Source organism: Sapajus apella, unplaced genomic scaffold, assembly GCF_009761245.1.
Source record: "Sapajus apella isolate SASKATOON/1434 unplaced genomic scaffold, GSC_monkey_1.0 scaffold27, whole genome shotgun sequence".
Classification (NCBI taxonomy): Eukaryota; Metazoa; Chordata; class Mammalia; order Primates; family Cebidae; genus Sapajus; species Sapajus apella.
Window position 1 is genome coordinate 10,617,289 of NW_022436967.1, and position 14,742 is coordinate 10,632,030.

General features: G+C 40.1%; 1 protein-coding gene across 7 annotated transcripts in view; it reads right to left on the reverse strand.

Annotated features, from left to right (window-relative positions):
* The window catches only part of LOC116560819, a 226,801-nt gene that overhangs the window by 184,411 nt on the left and 27,648 nt on the right, over positions 1-14,742 (reverse strand). For 6 of the 7 annotated variants that reach the window (XR_004273154.1, XR_004273150.1, XR_004273151.1 and 3 more), the window contains one exon: positions 5,841-6,050. The gene's annotated coding sequence lies outside the window, so the exon portion shown is untranslated. Of the gene's footprint in view, positions 1-4,615; positions 6,051-14,742 lie in introns of those variants that run through there. The other variant, XM_032292303.1, reaches the window with a different exon arrangement.

The window sequence follows — 14,742 nt, forward strand, 5'->3', positions numbered from 1 at the left end:
CATTCACAGTAAAGGTGTATGATCTAGGCATTGCCAAACAGATATAACTACAGGAGACTTGAATGTGGAGGGGAGTTACAATCAGTGATGGCCCCACATTTGAGATTGATTTTCTGACAAGAACAGTGGTCAAGGAATCTAGATCTTTTGGGGCAACAGTGACACAGATTATGGCTTCAGGTTCAGGATTGAGGTCATATCAAGTGGCAATAGGTAGTAGGAATGATGCTTCTGGCAGCATAATTTTTCAGTGAGATCAGCCAATGTTCTTAGCTTCAATGTTCATGGCAATAAGCTATCAAGCCTGTTTTCCAGCAATTCTGGAAATTCCTAGAGTTACTAATATCTTTTAATAAATTTACTTTTGCTTATTTTTTGGACTATTTGGAATGGATTCTGTTGTTCATAACCAAGAATGTTGACTGTTATACTACTCCCTTTTTCTTAACTCCATTTATGTGTTAGCTTCAGTCTCCTCTCATGCAGACTTTTTCCACATGGTGGGGAAAAGGACCACTAGCAGTCATTAACTGGCATTTTCCAGCATAACCCAAAAAGCAAGTCCCCTTCCATTTCAGCACCAAATTTAAAAGCTTAGGAAATAATAATAGCTACCATTAGTATATCCATTACTATAACCAGACACTAAGATGGTCTACATTTACTAACTTTTTTTTAGATAGTCTTACTCTGTTGCCCAGGCTGGAAGGCAGTGGTATGCTCATGGCTCACTGCAGCCTCGAACTTCTGGGCTCAAGTGATCCTCCTGCCTCAGTCTCCTGAGTAGCTGGGACCAAAGTTGCAAGCCACCACACCCAGCTTTTTAATTTTTTGTAGAGATGGAGACTTGCCAGGTTGCTCAGGCTATTCTTGAACTCCTGGGCTCAAGCAATTCTCCTGCCTCAGCCTCCCAAGTGCTGGGGATTAAACGTGAGCCACTGCACCTGGCCAAGCTCATTTAATCTTTACCACATCTCTAGAAAACTGGTACTATGATTTTTCCTCATTTTTCAAAAAGGGAAATAATACAATAAATTTCTTAAGGTCACACAGCTAGGAAGTGACAGAATCAGAATTTAAGCCCAAGCAATTTGTCTCCAGAGTCTGTGCTCCCAATGCAGGGATATTCCAACACAGAAGTGGAGTAAAGACTTTATTCCTACCTCACTGGTTTCCCTTTCCAGAACAAGCTAAGGTCTGAAAAGGGAAGCCAGAGGAAAATCAGATAAAATCTGGAGGGAAACGTGATGGCTTAGAGAAGAAAGGGTTTCAAAAAAGGAGATATATATCTACTCAATTAGAAGTTACCCTTCAAAACATGTCATATATTCAATTATCTCCACGTATGAATTATTAAGAGATCTCAGAGACATTTCCAAGTGAAAAGCTACATCATTAAAGAGTAAAAGTGAATTTTGAATAGGCTTTCATTATCTATTAATAATCATAACTTCAGAATTATTGACTAACATGTCTCATTTGTGAAGCAAACAATAAACATCATTAAACATGAAAAAAAGAAGGAACTACAGATCAACTGTGTCAGACGCTAGTGAGAAGCTGAAGTTTCTCAGACAGAAAATTGACCACTATATTAGATGCTATTGATAAACTGGATAGGATGATGTGAAGCAAGGGAGGTATATTTTTATTTTATTTTATTTTGTTTTTAGGCTCCCTCAAATCATGGGATTCAAGGGACAATTAATAATAAAACATGTTTGCATACTGTTAGGAATAATTCCACAAGAAAAAAAACAATAATTAAGAAGAAAGGGGATAATTCCAGCATTGAGGTCCTTGAGTAAACAAATATGGATGTGATATGATCTAAGATGCCAACAAAGGGGATGGACATTAGAAGCAGAAACACTACTTCCAGTGTTACAAAAGGAAATATAAAATATGTGGAGGGTACAAATGCAAGTAGGTTGGCAGGTTTAGTGATGGGAAGACGAGGTAATTCTAAGTTAGTTACATTTCCTTGGCCAAGGTTATTGGCTGAGAGTGAACAGGATGAAAGAATGGAGGTTTTAGAAGAAAGGCTGTCCTAGAGTGTAGGAGGGTGAATGTACTAGGGAAGTGGAACAGCATCATCTAGCAACATTGGATTCCATTTGGGATTTACAGGAGAAAACTTTAGGGAAGTCCAGTCATCATGGTTGTATGAATTTTCTCTAATAACATTAGTTTCTCAGGTATAGTCACAGCCTAGGAGGATAATCGGGTTTTACAAGGGGTGGGTTTTTTCAGATGTGTTCAATGGAAAGAAAGAAAAACAAGGAAGTTCAGGTTTTCTGCAAGAATGTGGCTCAAGTGCCAGACCATGGGAACTAGCTTAGCAAAAAGATAAATAATATGAAGGTGAGGGAAATTTAAAAATACAATCAGTAGGGTCAGTGAATTCAACGTCCCTATAGGGTCAAAGAGCAGTTCCAAGAGAACAGGTAGAAGTGAGATCGAGGCTCAAAATGTGATCACCAGACGGCAGGATAGTACTTGCTGTCCAGAGATGTCAAAGGCTATTGGTATTGACTACTAACAATTTCTATGGTGTGGCTGTAAGAATGGCAATGGCTGGTTGCATTGGAGTGAAGGAAATATTTGGAGTAGAGAAATTCAAGAAATTGAGAGACCAGGGTATTGGGTGGATAATCAACAAGGACACCAAATCAATAGGACTGTAGGAATAATGAAGAAAACAAATACAATAAACCAGATGATAATGTCATTAAAGAATGATGAGAGACAGCAGGAGATTCTGAAAGATGACAACTATTAGGAGAGAGATTAGGTAGTAAAGTCTGAAGACACGAGCTCAACAGACTTAGAGTTTTCAAAGTCAAAAGAAGGGCAGATAGTTTGGAAGGATCAATAGGAAGAAAAAAAGTACTCTACCTACAGGCAAATGAGGGATTGAAGTGTTATCAGAAACGAGTCCTGATCCAGACCCCAAGAGAGGGTTCTTGGGCCAGGTGCAATGGCTCACGTCTCTGATCCCAGCACTTTGGGAGGCCCATGCAGGCAGATAACGAGGTCAGGAGATAGAGACCATCCTGGCCAACATGGTGAAACCCTGTCTCTACTAAAAATACAAAAATTAGCTGAGTGTGGTGGCACGCACCTGTAATCCCAGATACTTGGGAGGCTGAGGCAGGAGAATCACTTGAAGCCGGGATTTGGAGATTCCAGTCAGCTGAGATCTCACCTCTGTACTCCAGCCTGGCAACAGAGTGAGACTCCATTTCAAAAAAAAAAACAGAGAGAGAGAGAGGGTTCTTGGACATTTTGCAAGAAGAAATTCAGGGTGAGTCCATAGAATAAAGTGAAAGCAAGTTAATGAGAGAAGTAAAGAAACAAAAGAATGGCTGCTCCATAGACACAGGAGCTCCAAGGTCTACTGGTTGGCTCTTTTTATGGTTACTTCTTGATTATATGCTAAACGAGGGGTAGATTATTCAGGTGTTTTCTGGGAAAGGGGCAGACAATTCCCAGAATAATTCCAAAAAGGGTTCCTCCTCTTTTTAGACTACGTAAGATAACTTCTAGCTGTTGCCATGGCATTTATAAACTGTCATGGCACTGGTGGGAGTGTCTTTTAGTAGGCTAATGTATTAAATTAGCATATAATGGGCAGTGAGGATGGCGTGAGGTCACTTTCATTGCCATCTTGGTTTTGGTGGGTTTTGGCAGGCTTCTGTATGGTGACCTGTTTTATCTGCAAGGTCTTTATGTCCTGGATCTTGTGATACCAGTCCTGCCAACCTCTTATCTCATCCTGTGACTACGAATGCCTAGCCTCCAGGGAATGTGGTCCAGTGGGTCTCAACCTCATTTTATCCAGCCCCTGCTCATGATGGAGTCACTCTGGCTCAAACACCTCTGTCAGAAAGATAAGACGTCTTCCATTTGGGAGGAAACTGCTTCTAGGAAAGAAGTTTCCACATGAAACAGCCATGTATCATTTAGAAGAAGGGGAAGCAAATGTTCAGGCAGCTGTCTTGGGATGTAGGAAAGTTTGGTAATGGAGAACCAGGACTTCTAGAGGGCAGTGGAAGAGTTTGAGATTGCAGAGAAGCATAAACACAGATTGGGGAACATAAAAAGTAGTGTTGAGACGAGGGATGTGATAATGATCTGGGAGGTGTGGACTTCTAGCGCTGAGGTTACTCGATGTGGGGTGTGTTAGGGGCTGTCCTGGAAGGCTAGAGGAAGTTGAGTAACCAGTGTTATCCAGAGTGTTTAGCTAGGAGGTGTGGGTCATTGTTTAGTCCTATGTCTCACAGAAGTGTTTGGGCCTGAGGAATGGAAGAGAGTCTCCTAGAAAAACAGCTCATCATAAGTTGTAAGCTGTTCAGTGAGCAGTGCCAGCTGGGGAGGAGTTCTCTCTTTAGAAGCCCAACTTGCTGTTGGGACCTCCAGACCCTGATCTGTCCTTTCATTGCAGTACTGTCAAAGCCTGAGCACCAGTGGGGCCACTGGTCCCTTCCCCAGGTGAGAGGTGCAGACAGAAGGGCCACAGTGGGTCTCAGGGCAGAAAGTTTTGTGGTAACTGGAAATGACACCACATGAGGAGTTGGGGCCATTAGTCTCTCCCTCTGGAAAGAGAAAAGGAGTTTAATTGTTTTTTGTTTTTGTCATCTGGAAGTACAGTCTTACCTTTCCTCCGTTTTTCAAATTTCACTACCCGGAATTTTGCCTCTTTCAGTCCCAGAAAACTCCTCTTCTTCTTTGATCACTATTTCTTATTTCTTTTTTTTTTTTTAATTATACTTTAGGTTCTGGGTTACATGTGCAGATCATGCAGGATTGTTGCAAAGGTACACACATAGCAATGTGGTTTGCTGCCTCCATATTTCAACAAATGAAACAAGCTAGGTATGATTGAACTGCCTTCATGCAATACTTCAAACAAACTCCAGTGATATTTGAGACTTCAGACAATTACCGCTCCCTTATCATCCTTTGCTGCCATACCATCAAAACAAAACAAAGTAGACACAGACACAACTCATAGATGATTGATTGAGATAAGACACACAGATGGATAGACAAATAGTAAATAAATGAGAGAAGAGAAAAGGAAGAGAGGGGAGGAGAGTGGAAAGAAGGGAAGAGGACAGATTTGGGTATCCCTTTAACGGCTGGTAAAATGTCTAGATATTCTTTGGAATAATTCAATTATATGATCTTATGAAAAGGAAAATCTTATTTAGAAACATAATCAGTAAAACTAAAGCTAATTTCCCAATTCCCCAACTACATCCAAAAAATTATTATAGCTCCCAAACAAATGTAGGTTTGAATGAGGAAAGGCCTATGTCTTCCTAAGCTCTCAATCAGAACTGATCTTTAAAAACTCAAGCTCAAAGTATCTGTTTGGATGCAAAAATCAGAGATCTAGTCCAAAGACCTCTTTAAATATAAGCTAAATTCTGATCCTGTCTGGAAAATGAGGTTCTTACATTAGGGTTAATCTCATAACAATGAGGAGAAATTGGCATTGTCTCTCATGGTAAGGCTCCATGGGTGGATTATGGCAGCTCAGGAAGGGAGTCAGGATCAGAGTCTCAAACACAACTACCTAAGGAGCCCTCAGTTAGAATTCCCATTTTAAGTTTACCCCCTGGGTGTCCCATAAGGCTTCCTCTACTTTCCCTTTAAATAAGCACTGTGGTTTTGTTCTTTGTTTGTTCTAGAGACTCAGCTGAAAAAGTAAACATAGACTAGACCATAGGTTCTCAAATTTTGATGTACTATGAATTCTCCAGTGTGGAGAATCATCATAACTGTAAGCTCCCAAGATCCTGCCCTCTGCAGTGATGAGTTCAAAACCTTACCTCACTTTATTGTCATATGCGACCTCTAGGAGGAAGTTTTCATTCCCATTTTACACATGAAGAAACTGAAGTAAAGGTTACATCGCTTGACCAAGTCATTCTATGAATATGCAGTAAGGCTGGTCTTATGTGCAAGGCATCCAATGCCAGATCCTATGTGGAATCGACTCTGAGAGTACCACTCTGTTCACTATTAACCATAGGAGGGTTCTGAAATTCTGAAGAAAATGAGATATTTTAAGGAAACTGTTTCCAAATCTAAATTGTATTCTTATTAAACACCACACATACATACACACACACACACACACACACACACACACACACACACACACACACACACGGCTATTCTGCACCTTTTAAAGCTAGTATGGCAGTTATCCAAGCAAAATGGAAAATTTGTTAAATTCTACAGCATTTCAAAGAATGTTAAATTACCCCCAAAAAAGTGAGAATTATTTCTCCAGGGCACAGAATTATTTATATAGCTACCATAACTTTAAAAACAATATTGATGTATAATGACACTTGTTCCATTAAAAAAAAAAAAAATCTCCCTGACCTTTTCAGGTTAATTGTTCCTTGATTAGTCGATCCAAACTAAGCATTCCAGACATTGTTGTACAATAGCTCCATTCTGTATTCCAAAATATTTATGTGGTATGACACACTTGAGCTCTATTTGCTTATGGTAGTTAGGTTTAGAACCATTTTAGAGCACACACAAACCTATCATCCAGCCAGTATTCCAATTAGACTTTTTCAGAGCTTCCCATCCCCTCCGTACTCCTCTCAAATCTGTTTCTGCTGGCTGGGCACAGTGGCTAATGCCTGTAATCCCAGCACTTTGGGAGGCCAAGGAGGGTGGATCACTTGAGATCCGGAGGTCAAGACCAGCCTGACCAACATGGTGAAACCCCATCTCTACCAAAATACAAAAATTAGCCAGGCGTGGTGGCGGGGGCCTATAATATCAGCTACTCAGGAAGCTGAGATGAGAGAATCGCTTGAACCCCGGAGGTGGAGACTACAGTGAGCCAAGATCATGCCATTGCACTCCAGCCTCGGCAACAAGAGCAAAACTCTGTCTCAAAAAAAATAAAAAATAAAAAAATAAAAAAAATCTGTTTCTGCCATCCATCCTTCTCTCCTTTCTACTTGCACCAGCAATTCCGTCAGCAATTCCATCCAAATATACTCTAGCTATCGACCATCTATGTCACCTAATCCTTTTTGAACGTGTCCTATAGATCTCTTTCTAATGTAAGTATTCTATATGCTTTCTTCACACACCTCTCACACAGACTGTTCAGGGGAAGGCCATCTAATTTCTTCACTATCTGCCATCACTCTTCCAAGTTGTACGTAGACCTGAAGAATCCTCCCCAGTTGCTTTGGAATCAGGCTCTCTGTCTTCTTCCCCACCCAGTCCTCTCTACCAACATCTTTGGATCTTCCTCTGCACTCAGTTCCCCACAATCCCCACTTAATCTTTGGGAAGTCCATGCCTATTGATGATTCAGTCAGGATACTGACCTTCCTCCTCTTCTAACCAGAAAAATTCCATCATCATTCTATCTCTGCTTCCATTTAATACGGCCAAATTTTAGCTTTCTTCATCATCCACACTGCCCCATTTCTAACACCTCAAACTGAAATTCAGCTTACCCCTTAAGACTAAAACCTGCTATCTCCCCAACTTTCCCATCCTTTCACCCCCTACTGCCTTTTGATCTTCATAACAGCCCACAATCCCATAATCTATCTAACTTCTGCTTGAATTGCCTCTCTATCCAGCCTGGTCCAATGGTCAGACAATTCACAATCTCTCTAGAGTCCCCCACCCCTTGGTCTCCTTCCCTTCCTACTTTATTAATAGCTGTCCTTCTTTCCCCTTGTTTATCAAACTATCTCTTCCCATTGCCTCCATTTCTTTAGCCACTTATTCCTTATTTCCATGAAATCTGGCTTCTATACAGACTACTATGCTGATACTACTTTATTCCTTACTTTGTCAGAATTCATGTAACCAACTTACCACCAGACTGAGAGACTTTTGCTCATTTCTCATGTCCTCGATCTTTCTGCCAACATTGGACACTGTTGGCTGGATAAATGTTTCTTCCTTCCAGTTCTAGCTCTTTTTCCTCTTCTGAGACATGACGCCATCCTCATTCCCTTCTTCCATCTACTTGCACCTATGTTTTCTTCTAGGCCTTTTTCTTCTTCCCTTCTCTAAAGCTTGGTATTTTCTAACATTGCATCCTCATCTTCTTTTTACCCCATATTTCTTCCCTTCTAGATCTAATCTCTCTCTCATTTCCTCATACAGTAAGACTTCAGGTTTGAAGACAGACTTGGCCTAAGTTTTGCCATTGACTAGAACAGAGTCTGACACATAGTAAATCCTCAATAGGTAATAAGATGAATGAACTGTGAAAACACAAGCAAACCAGTCAACATCTCTGGGTCTCACTCAGTTTTATGGCACTGTTCTGTGGTCAGATGCCACAATATACAAAGAAACTTAACCAGGGACCAGAAAATAACAGGTATATAATAAACAGTTACCCTATATCCCTGCTTCTCATGCAGATAAATCCCAAACCTAAAACTGTAAGCTACACTTACACCAAAAACCCAGACCCAAATGTACCTGTGTCCCTTCATAACCAGTTGGCTCCTTAATCTCAAGAATTTGAAACTCCCCAACCTTCTATCCCAAGCCAGTTCTTCTCCCTTTCTTCTCTGTTTCTATAATAATGGTACCATTCTTCTAGCTATTGAGTGTCCAAACTACAGAAATCACCTTTAATTATTTTTGTCTTATCTTCCTTGCATGTCCCAAAGACTACTTCCACAATGTCCTTCAATGGCCTTCCCACTCCCACTGCCAGACCGCTTGTCCAGACCAGCACTGGCTTTCATAAAGAGCCCCAAAGTAGTCTCTTTAGTGGTCTGTTCATCTTCAGTCCCCTTCCACCTCAATCCTGCAATCACTTTCCTAAGAACATCTCTGATCATGTCAGTTACCTGTTCAAAACCCTATAATAGATCCCTAATGCTTACTGAGTAGAGCAGACTCTTCACCCTGGCAGTCTCTCTACAACATGACCAAACTTGTTGCTACGTGTTTTCTAAACACATTCTGTGTTTCTCATCTTTCTATCTCTGCTTATGTGCTTCCTTTTGTGTATTGAGCTTTCATTCCCAATCACAGCTACTGAAATCTGTCCAGACTTCAAAGTCCAGCTCAAATCTTGGGAAGTCTTCCCCAAAAACTGAGAGGATTCAAATACTTTGAGTTGGATTTGATTGTTGTTGTTGTTTTCAAAAGTTACTCAATTTTTTGTGTATGGCTCTCATTTTATTCTATTGTAATTAAAAACTTAGACATTTGCGTTCTCTACAATGTAGTAAGCTTTGTGTAGACAGTGATCATGTCTTATTAATTTTTGTATCTCCAAAGGACATGGAAAAACTATCTACACATAAAAAGCTATCTGTAAGGCTGGGCACAGTGGCTCACACCTGTAATCCCAGCACTTTGGGAGGCTGAGGCACGCAAATCACCTGAGGTCAGGAGTTCGAGACCAGTCTGGCCAACATGATGAAACCTATCTCTACTAGAAATACAAAATTAGCCAGGGATGGTGGTACATGCCTGTAATCCCAGCTACTCAGGAGGCTGAAGCAGGAAAATCGCTTGAGCCAGGGAGGTGGAGGTTGCAGTAAGCCGAGGCCGCGCCATTGTACTCCAGCCCAGGTGACAAGAGTGAAACTCTGTTAAATTCACGTGTATATATCTTTAAGAAATCACACATTGGAATTTGGTGTTTTTGAAACTGCTCATTATGACCATTTGTCTATGTAGACAAAATGCAGCTTTCAAGGTTTCTTTTTTGCCAATTCTCTTAGGAATTAGCAAAAAAAAAAAAAAACAAAAAACGAGGCTTTAGAAAAAAGATATTTTGCTGGGCATGGTAGCTCATGACTGTATCCCAATATTTTAGGAGGCTGAGGTAAGAGGATGACTTGCCACCAGGAGTTCAAGACCAGCCTGGGCCACATAGTGAGACCCCATCTCTACAAAAAATCAAAAATTATTTAAGCATGGTGGCACATGCCTGTAGTCCCAGCTACTCAGGAGGCTAAGGTGGGAGGATCACTTAAGCCCTGGAGGTTGAGGATGCAGTAAGCTATGTTCACACCACTGCAGTCAGCCTGAGTAACAGTGAGACAAGAAGAAAGAAAGGAAGGAGGAAGGGAGGGAATGAGGGAAGGAAGGAAGGAAAGAGGGATGGGAAGAAGGGTGGGAGGGGAGAAAGAAAGACAAAATAAAAGAAAGACAGAAGGAAGGAAAGAAAGAAGGAAGAAAGGAGGAAAGGAGGGAAGGACGGAAGGAAGGAAGATATATGGTTGTGAAGTATCTTCCCACCCCTTCGGCCTCTCTCTCAAACCATAGTGATGGCTGTGCTTATGGAAATGATCAATTTAGAGAAAAATAATTGTTTAATCTTCTTTGCTGGTTAAAAAGACAAGAAAATATTTCCCCCTTGAAGAGTATGATTTACGAAAGACGAAAACTATATCAACCCAGAAATAGCATGGCAGGAATAATTTGTCAACACTTGAGAATGCTTTGGCAAACCCACCAAGGACTTTCAGTTTTTGTAGTTAGCAAGTCCCAGAAGCTTCATAGTGCAGCAAAAGGGCTTTGGACTTATTCCAGCTTACCCACTAACAGGCTATGAGAACTTGTCAAAGTTACTCCTTGCTTTTGGCCTTAATTTCTCTATCTGTAAAATAAGGAGGCTAACGTACAAGGTGATCTCTCAGGTTCCTTTTATCCATGACTTTCTCTAACTCTAAGACATGTATCTGCATCTGCGGCCATCTGAAGCAAAGGGATGAAGAATCTGAGTACTACAGTCAGACTGCTGGGGTTCAAATCCTATCCTTGGTCACTCCAGCTGTATGAAATAGAGGAAGCATACATGACTTCTCTGTTCTCAGTTTCTTCATCTGTAGAAAGGTTATAATGATGATAATAATAACTCTTTCACAGGGCTTTTGTAAGAAAAGAAAGAAATGTGTCAACTCTCAGTACCATGCCTGGCACATAGCAAACACTTGACAAATTTAGTGATTATTAACTTAAATGGGGTCAATTTTCAAAAACAGTAAATGTATCCAAGCACATTTAGTGAACCACTTTCTGTACATATGTGCCCAAGTATGTCCTGAGGCAGCCATGAAACAGCCTTACCCACAAGCTGTATGCCCCATGAGTATATTTTCTCTATGAATGGAGTTATCATTGCTTAATTGAATCAGTTGCCAAAATTTAAAAATCAACGTTTCACATTCTGGCTTCAATGGAAAATTGGCGTAACTGGCAATAGGTGAACCTGCATTCCTGCATAGCACCAATGACTAGAGCTTCGCCTTAATGTTCCCATCACTCCCTGTTGTCTTCCAAGCAGCCTGCTTTACTCATTTACTTACACTGAAAGCCTTGCCCCTCTAGGTATTTTAGTTTTGATTCCTGTCTAGGGGATGAGGACAACTGTTCCTCCATTAAAGAAAACCCACAATTTTCCCAGCACATGCACAGTCCAAGAAGAAACCAACACAGAGAGAAAAATGGAACTGAACTATGGAGTCAGTGGGAGACCTAATTACATTATTTGACCTGTGATTCCAGCTTGGCCTTAACCCCTATATCTTTAGATTTTCCAGTTAAATCAGTCATTGAATTTCCATTTTAGCTGAGGTAGCTTTATTTGATTTTTGAACCCTGCAGCCAAGACACATAACCAATTCTATGACAAGGGTGGCCAATTCATCCTTGTTTGATGACTGAAAATCTCATCATCCCTGGAAACCTCTTAATCCCAGGCAAACTGGGATGGTTGGCTATCCCATTCATGGCAGAGTTGTGGTTCAAAGTCAGTAACAGTCAGCAAAGTCAATGCTTTCTACCTCTCCATATCTCTCATTTTCATTTCCAAAATTTATTATCGTATTATCAAAATATGAAACAGATCTTGGTTTCTAATACCATTCTTCTATAAAATGAACCAGGGATCCTTGAAGAAATAGCTGATTCTAGCACTGGAGCAGAAAATATATAAGATAAGCCTGGAGCATCTTGAATTATAGTATTAGAAAGCCAAGAAGTGCTCAAAAAATAAAACAATGGGGCACATCAAAGAGACACAAAGGAAAATTGAAAGAGGCCTCAATGGTCAAAGCTGGAACAATATGAGCAAGAAAATAAGTAACATAATATTGGGTTAAAACCCAAAGCATAATATATATCCAGAAGTCTATTCTAATGTAAATAAATGGTTGAATAAATAAATAGGAGAAGGGACAAATCTCCAATACAAAACAATTCCAATAATTTATGTAGATACTCTCCAAGAGGCAGAACTTGTCTTCCCACCTACTTACCCATTTTAGCGTATTCTGGTGGGCATAGTGACTTGCTTCCAAAGAGCAGAGTATGGAAAGGGAGGAAAAAGTAACTTTGTATGTATGCCCCATGAGTATATTTTCCCTATGAATGGCGTTATTGTTGTAACAATACAACAATAACATTATTGTTATAAAACCCTGACTATCTTTCCCAAGTGATCAAAGCTAACATCAATATGATATATCATGTGGATAGTATGTAACCTTAATATGACATGACAGTATATAACCTTAATATTACGTGGTGTAGGGCACCCTCCTCTCAAAATTCCATGACTTCCATCTAGCCATGAGAAACACTGAAGAAGCCCAAAGTGAGGAACATTCTACAGAAAACCTGATCAGTACTTCTCAAAGCTGCCAAAATCATCAAAGACAAGAAAAGTTTGAGAAACTGTCATAGACCAGAAGGGGTTACAGAGACATGATGTCTTAGTCCATTTGTGCTGCCATCACAGAATATCCTAGACTAGATAATTTATAATGAACAAAAATGTATTGACTCACAATTCTGGAGGTGGGAAGTAAAATATCAAGGTGCTAGCTAGCATCTGGTGAGGGCCTTCTTGCCATATGATAACATGGTGGAAGGTGCCACATGGCAAAAGGACAAAGAGAGGGCAATAGAGAACAAGAGGAGGCAAGCCCATTCCTGCAATAACATCATTGGTCCACTCATAAGAGCAGAGCCCTGGTGACCTAAACACCTCTTAAAGGCCCCACCTCCCAATACCATCCCAATGGCAATTAAATTTCAACATGAGTTTTGGAGGGGGCAACCATTCTAAACATTGCACATGATGACTAAATATAATGTGATGTCCTGCATGGGATCCTGGAACAACAACAACAACAACAACAAAAAAAAAAGGACGCTGAAGAAAAACGGGTGAAATTGGAATGAAGTATTAATTTTAGTTATTAATAATAATAATGTATGGATGTTAGTTTCTAACTTGCCACAGATGTACACAGCAATGTGGAATGACAACATAGGGGCAAGCAGTGAGGGTATATGGGAGTTCTCTGAACTGTCTTTGCAGCTTTTCCAGAAATCTAAAGCTATTCTAAAATTTTAAAATGTATTTAAAAAAAAAAAAAAACAGATCAGCTCCTATTCTAAAGGAAAGCCCCACTGTGTAGAATGACACAGCTTCATCAATCTCAAAAGCTTATAAAAAATTACACAATTTAGAAAAAGGTTTTATGTGTTTTGTACATTTTCTATATAAAGTAACAAGCATCCCAGTGTCATCTGTCTGGACATGTTTTTCCAACATTGCAAGTCAGTTGTACCATAAGATTTGACTGACCTACTTAGAATTTTGGTTCTTCCAATCGTGCATTAACCTTACAAACTAAATTAATGCTTGTTCTTACATGTCTTGGCAGGACAAACTAATATTATCTGAGCAAATTAATAACCTTGGCTCCTAACTCCTGTAATTTTGGCAGGTTATACTTTCAGATTCTAAAGCTTGTACACAGGGGAATCTTTGGGTAAGGATACACTCTCCTATCAATATACATACTAAGTTATCTTAATTAGTGTTAGAAAAACGCCCCAGAGGAAGAGCAGACCTCATCATACCTTCTTGTCAAAGCAATAAACAGCTGGCCCAGTGCCCTTGTAAGAAACTCAGACAGAAATACAAATACAAATCCTCACAGTAAGGAAGTAACTTCTTCACTCAACAACACTTTTCTTAACACCTGAGCTAAGAATACAGAAATGACAGACACTGAAGGATTTCCTAATTGACAGGCAAAATAGCAACATGTTGTTAAATAGGAGATATAGAGATGTTAAGCAGATGAAATTGAGTTCTTGAAATACACAATTGGGTATTCAACTAGCACATCAGAAGTGGTAAGTAGTTGGAGTATAAACATGCATTTCGTGAAAACTGATCAGGCGCCTCCCACTGAAAGCCTCTTCTGGGCTCTGCAGAGGATGCAAAAATGATTAAGACACAGTTCCTGCCCTCAAGGCATCATGCTATCCTAGTCTGGTGACTAGGATAAAAGAAGTACACAAATAGTTACAAGCACAAAGTAGAAGCTAATATGTGCCCCAAGAAAAGTACAAAGTGCTCCTAGAGATTGCAGAGGAAGACATTAAATTTAGTTAAGGGCAGGGAAGCAGATGGTACTTTGAGATAGGATTAAATAGTGGCACAAACTAGACAGGCTTGAATGGGAGCATTACAGGCACAGGGACAACCTCAGCAAAATCACCCAAGTTTTCCTGTTTACCTAGGGTACATGTAAATAAGTCTTACAAAATGTAGCTTTTAAAAGGAGTCAAGATAGATGCTAGGTATAGGGGAGAGAGTGGGATGAGAAGCATGGTGTTTATGTGCTTTTAATGCATCTCTCTTCAGATTTCTCATCAATTGTAAGGGGAAAAATAGTAACT